Raw genomic sequence first — 6,313 nt, 5'->3', positions numbered from 1 at the left:
GAAGAAAGAATCCACAGACCGGGAGATGGGCCTACTGAAGTTATCCCGAAAAGGGGTAGGGTGGGAAGAAATGCATCCAGGGCTTCAGTGTTTCCTCCACATGTGTGAAGAATGTAAGCCATCCCCATGCTCACAACAAGAAGCTGAACAAACTGAAAATCAGCAACTCTACAGAGGTCAGCTAGAGAGCTGAAGTCAGGACAGAGAGCCAGCCCACCCACACAGGCAGGTTAACAGAGAACCACGGCTCACCAGCAGCAGTGAGACCCTAAAATGGTTGTTACCATACGTCCTGGAGATAGGGGCGGGCTAGCTGCAGAGTTGTGACCTCCTGGATACCCAGTCTGAAAGTGAGAAAGATGTATACTCTTTGCCATTGTATGTTGAAAGTGTAAATATATGTTTAATTTTACAGGGTTGGAAATGAAAAGGTTTCCTTGAGACTCAGACATGGTCTTAGATTTTTTAGCATAATTTTAAAATTATTCTTAAACTACATATAGTTTTAACTTCCAGTCAAGATGCATACTTGGATATCTATGATCCTAGGTGACAGGTGTAACATTAGGTTCAAAAGGAAGGAACTCAGGTAACTTGATTCAGCTGGAAACTGAACTTACTCATCAGAGAAATACTTTTGGTCCTGGTGAGAATTCTGGCTTCTGAACAAAGCCTCAAACAAGAGTAATCTCAGTAGGAGGGATAGATCTTTCTCTTAAGTTTCTTTATATTTTAAACTATAAAAAGATGGAGCCTGAAAAACAACTTACAAGAAAAAATATCAAACAATAGAAGCCTGACTCAAATAGGTATTCTCTTTAACTTCCTTGTTTTGCAGTTATTTACTCATGAGGTGTGAGACAGGGCCAGTGTTGCTGAGTGTGTGCTTGAATCCTAGTGAACAGCTTCACCTCATTTCACTGTCCAACTGAACACAGCCAAACACCTGTAGCTTATAATGTCAAGGGTGTTTAAAACCTTCCCTATCATTGTGTTTAAGTAATTGATACAGTTGACCAGGTTCTGATTAGCAGACTCCCAACTGTTAGATTTTAAATGGTACAAAATAGTCTCTATTTTTTGAAGCTAAAATATGCCTAGAGGTGGGACAGAATTTGGCATTGTGATGAAGGGGGCTGTAAGCTGATGTCACAGAGGTTGGCTTGGAGCTGGTGGTAACTCTAGCAGGCCTAGCAGACCTTATCTCTCCCTCGGTGGAGTTCGTTGGTCTGTCTCTGAACTGCTCTAAGAGAGTTGTTTAGATCCTGTGCTCAAATCACGGGTTTGAGAAACTACAGGTTTCTGAAGCATCCTATTTCAGAAACTGTTTCTTGTATTTTGAGGCGTGTGTGCACGCACGTGTTTTAAAATAATTGTCGTTAATTCAGTGCTAGACGGCTTGATTCAGTAAGTATGCTTTGTAGTCAGACTCTTTTCTGTTGTCTCTGGGTTTGCTGCTCCCGGTTTCAGATATTAGACTAAGTCCAGGAAAAGGGGACTTGGTGGTAAGGTTAAGTGTTTAGCAGGGAGACATAGTCTGCTGGAAGACAGAATGAGGCACAAGAAACTCCTGAGAAAGCTGGCTCATAGTCTGAGCAAGCCTGTTTCAGCTTCAGCAAGGGGTTGGCTCTACACCTTCAGAATCTTTTTAACCCTGAGATAGCATAACCTACTTTGCTTCTTTGTGGGGGTCTCCCACCCCTCAAAAATACACTGCTTTCAAAATACTTTTTTTTCTCAGCAGATTTGGGCAATAACATTTTCAAGTGTCATTCCCTCAGTCCTTAAAACCGGTCTCCCTAATGTATTGGTGGAGTGATTTCCGATTCAGTAAGCACGGTTTAGAAGGTGTGGGAAGCTCCAGTGCAGGCTTCTCATTCGCTGTGGGTCCCTCACTCCCTGTGCAAAGTAATTACTTTCTCTGTCATCCTCATTTCCTGATACTGGATTTTACAGTCAAGTCTTTTCGTTGTTGTTGTTTGGTTTGGTTTTTGTTTTTTGAGACAAGGTTTCTCTGTGTAGCTTCGAGCCTGTCCTGGAACTTGCTCTGTAGACAAGGCTGGCCTTAATCTCAGAGATCTGCCTGCCTCTGCCTCTTGGATGCTGGGATTAAAGTCATGTTCTACTACTGCCTGGCTCAAATCCCTTTTTTTTCCTTTTTTTATTCTTTCTTTTTTTATTTATTATGTATACAGAAGAAGGTACCAGACTCCATTACAAATGGTTGTGATCTACCATGTAGTTGCTGGGAATTGAACTCAGGTCCTTTGGAAGAGCAGGCAATGCTTTTAACCTCTGAGCCATCTTTCCAGCCCCTCAAATCCCTTTTCAACCACAAATAAACTCTCTTACCCACCTGAGGTCAGCGTGGACCTCCCTGGACAGAGTTCCTTCTACTTACACACATGAGGATCCATGTTTGGTTTCTTTCTTCTTCACTTGGGGATGGGACATGGGGCAGCAGTGGCCAATGACTGCTGAATTTGGGAGTGAAGCCACCTTTGCTGCCTGATCTTCTCTTCCAGGTGTGAAAGATGTTAGACGTGAATACGAAGATTATCATTGCCGTTTTTAGCGGTATGGTGTCTGGTGCAATTATACTGTTAATCACTGCCTATTTTCTTGTCTTGATGGCAGTCAAGGAAGTCAAGTAAGTCATGTTAGTAGGAGTGAAGAACACTTCTGTAATGGGACACTGGGCCCTCTACAGTGGCTTCTTGTAGGGAAAGTCAAGGACCACTGTCAGGTCTGAGAGGATGGGGACAGAAACTTGAGGGTTTTCCTTCAAGCTTGGAGTTGAGAGCTTATGAGTCCACTGTTCTCAGCTGGACTGTGTGTGTGTGTGTGTGTGTGTGTGTGTGTGTGTGTGTGTGTGTGTGTGTGCGCGTGCAGGCACATGTGTGCCAGCATTTCTTTCTGTCACCAGGGAGTGTGCCCTCAGTATTTAGCAGGGCCCTTTCTGAGCACCCTTTCCCTCTCTGGCACTGTAGACTGGGGAGTCCACAGTGGATGCCTTGGGCACGAGCTGTCTCCTACTCACACAGAGTGTGGCCATAACGACCTCTTCCCACTCACTGGGGAGCTCACATGTCCCCTCATTCATTGTCAATGGCTGTGGGAAAAGTGAAGTGGGTCAAGAGAATAGAGACTCCATGGAGGACAGCTGACAGGGGTGGAAGTCAGACGAGAGATGTTTGAAGATTGCGAGAGAAGCCTTGAGTATGAGAAGGAGGCTGTCAGCAGTAATGGTGTCCCTTTCTCGGGACGTATATGGTGGAGACAGAGCTGAGCCCAGCCAACTCTAGCATCTTCTTCACCATTCCCACATCTCAGTGGCCTTTAGAACGTACTGGGATGCAAGCCACTCTCGCTTGCTTGAACTGGCAACCTGGGTTCACATGCATAGCAACTGTAGGAGAGGAAAAGATAGGGAAGGAGCAGAGAGCTTCACCCCAAGGCTGGTGTCACATGTGTGATGGGCTTCAGGCCTATACTTCCCATACAGCCCTCATGATTGTAGAAGCTCACTGAAAAGGACAATTCTAAGCTCATTTTGTGTGTGTGTCTTTTCTTAAGATTCGCAAATTGCGGAGATGTCGAAAGCTGTATTAATTCTCGTAAGTTCACTCAAGAAAAGATCATCCGGGTCAAACCCATTACTGCGGAGTCTTCTTGTATTCTCCAGGGCTATGATGAGTAAAGCATCTATACAGATTCTGGCACCCTGCCAACTTGTTTTTGTGACACCACCAAAGAACTCTGACATGGCTGGGGAGGAGCCCCAATCTTCACAATCAGTATTTCTTTTTTAGTAGAATAGTTTATTTTCAAATTAATTTCTGTTATGTTTATACTCTTATTTACTCCCTAAATGGTTTTTATGTTCTTTGTATAACGCACAATAATAAAAATAATCTTTTACCTTCACATGGTGGTGTTGATCGTTATGAAGGTCCTTTTTTTCTAACGTGTTAACTCATTGTGAGACTTGAGCCAATCATACTATGTTGCGATGTAAGCAGGAGAATTAGAGTAGAACATAAACAGGGGGCATGTATGCAATTTTGAAGATGGGATATCATTTTGCAAAATGCCTAAATTTTTAGAAGTACTTTAAAATTATGTTGAAGACTGAAACTTCCTAAGCCCAAAGGGAAAAATGATTCTTCTGAGATGACATTTTCAGGGCTAAATTCTGATTGAATTTTGTTACATGGGATTCTTTTTATTTTTTCTTACATTTTTTTAAACTGTGGTGGAGCTAAAACTTTACTTCTCAATTTGAAAATAGATTTTTCCATATAATCTATTCTGATTATGCTTCAAATTGCCCAGCTCCTCCAGATCCTCTCCAAATTCCTACCCTCTGAAGTCCATACTCTTTCTTGCTCTTCTCCTTCATTAGAAAACAAACAGGAATCTAAAGAAAAAAATAAAATAAGTACAAAGAAAATCAAATGGAACAAAACAAACAAGTAAACAAAATGAATAGCCAGGTAAAATGTAAAAGAAACACATTCAGACATAGAGAAATACACACTGGCACTCACAGAAATTTCTAAAAAATACAGAAAATTGGAAACCAAAATGTGTAAGAGCCATAGGGTAAGAAAAACAAGAAAAGATTCACAGGTAAGGGAGTATGAGTCAAAACCCCTAAAATACCAATGTGTTTGTTTTGTGTTGGTCATCTACTACTGGACAGGGGCTCAGGCCTTAAGAGTGGTTTGTATGCACAGTGAGACTCCGTTAGAGTAAACAAATTTTTCATTTGCAAGTTTTTATCAGTTGGAGACAGCTTCTGGGTTAGAGATACGGGCCTGTTTCCACTTCCACTGCTAGCACTGAGACCCCTAACCTGCCCATCCCTGTGCAGGTGCCAGTCTCTGTGAGTTCCTAAGTGTGTTGATTTCTACGGTGTTTAGAAGACCTTGCTTCCTTGGTGTTCACCATCTCCTCTGGCTCTTACAATATTTCTGCCCCTCTTCTGCAGGTTTCCCTGGGCCACATGTGAAGGGAGGGAATTCATAGAGACATCCCATTTAGGGCCAAGTGTTCCAAGGTCTCTCTGTACACTGTCTAGCTCTGGGTCTCTGTAGCTCTTTTTTTTGAACTTTCTTTTATATATGGTATACATATGTGCCCGATTGTCTATATGTACCCCATCTCTATGAAGTGCCCAGAGAGGCCAGAAGAAGGTAGCACATTTCCTAAAGCAGGAGTTACGGTTGTGAGCTACTTGGCATGGGTTCTGGGAACCAAACTTAAGTCATCCAGAAGAATAGCAGGCACGCTTAACTATGAGCCATGTTTCAGTCCCCAACAAATATTAACAGTAACCTAAGAAATCTACATGGATGTGTCATAATTTACTTAACCCAAACTTTACTATTGAGAACATATTATTTCTAAATTCCATTTATTAAATGTTAAAAAAGTACCATAAATATCACTACTATTACTAACAGAAAATAAAATACTTTGGGGTTGATTAAGCCTGAATTCTGAGTATCATGCTGGCAAGGCTGTCTCAAAGTTGCCAAATTCATATGCACACTGGTTACTTTTCTCAGTGTGAGACCAAATTCCTGACACTGAAAAGGGAAGCAAGGGTTTTTCTGCCTTCACAGTCTCAGGGCACAGTTCCCTGGGATGAGATGGTGGCAGGAGCATGTGTCACACAGAAGAAGGCCACAGTGTCAGCAGTCAGGAAGCAGTGGGAGATGACAGCTGTGCTCAGTCTGGGACCCCTGCCACCCACAAATAAACGCAGGTTCTAATGCCAGTGAAGGAATGGACTTGCCAGAAACAGCGGGGAGCAGGGGTGAGGGTGAAGAGCAAAGGGCAAAATTCCTTCCTTCATGCCCTTTTATGGCTACCATTAGATGGTGGGGCCCAGATGAAAAGTGAGTCTTCCTACTTCAGATGATTTAAAAAAAAATCCCTCACACCTTCTTGGATTTTAATTAATTCCAGATGTAGTCAAGTTGACTACCAAGAATAGTCATCACAAGTCTAACCTCTTCTCAATGGTATCTCCTCACGTCATCCTTAATTCCCAAATGAAAACAATAGCCAGGTCATTATTACACCCAACTTGATATAACTACCCCATGTACAAGTACAAACACATTCTATATTTAATCATGTCATAATTACATGAAATGTGATATAACTGTTCCTCATACAACTGCAAATGCACTCACTATACATTTTGAATAAGAGGCAATACCACTTGAAGGACATTCTTTCAGTATCTCAAACATAATAACCACTGGTATATATGAATAACTGGTATTCTCTTAATTGATGT

At 42.1% G+C, this 6,313-nt stretch overlaps 1 long non-coding RNA gene across 1 annotated transcript; it reads left to right on the top strand.

Annotated features, from left to right (window-relative positions):
* Positions 1–1,165: 1,165 nt before the first annotated feature.
* LOC101985421 lies at positions 1,166–3,927 on the top strand. Its single transcript, XR_258363.2, has 3 exons — positions 1,166–1,407; positions 2,526–2,650; positions 3,577–3,927. It is a non-coding gene; the product is annotated as an uncharacterized LOC101985421 (long non-coding RNA).
* Positions 3,928–6,313: the final 2,386 nt, after the last annotated feature.

Source organism: Microtus ochrogaster, chromosome 8 (assembly GCF_000317375.1).
Source record: "Microtus ochrogaster isolate Prairie Vole_2 chromosome 8, MicOch1.0, whole genome shotgun sequence".
Lineage (NCBI taxonomy): Eukaryota > Metazoa > Chordata > Mammalia > Rodentia > Cricetidae > Microtus > Microtus ochrogaster.
The sequence above is the reverse complement of the archived record's forward strand: the minus strand, read 5'-3'. Positions and strand labels throughout refer to the sequence as shown.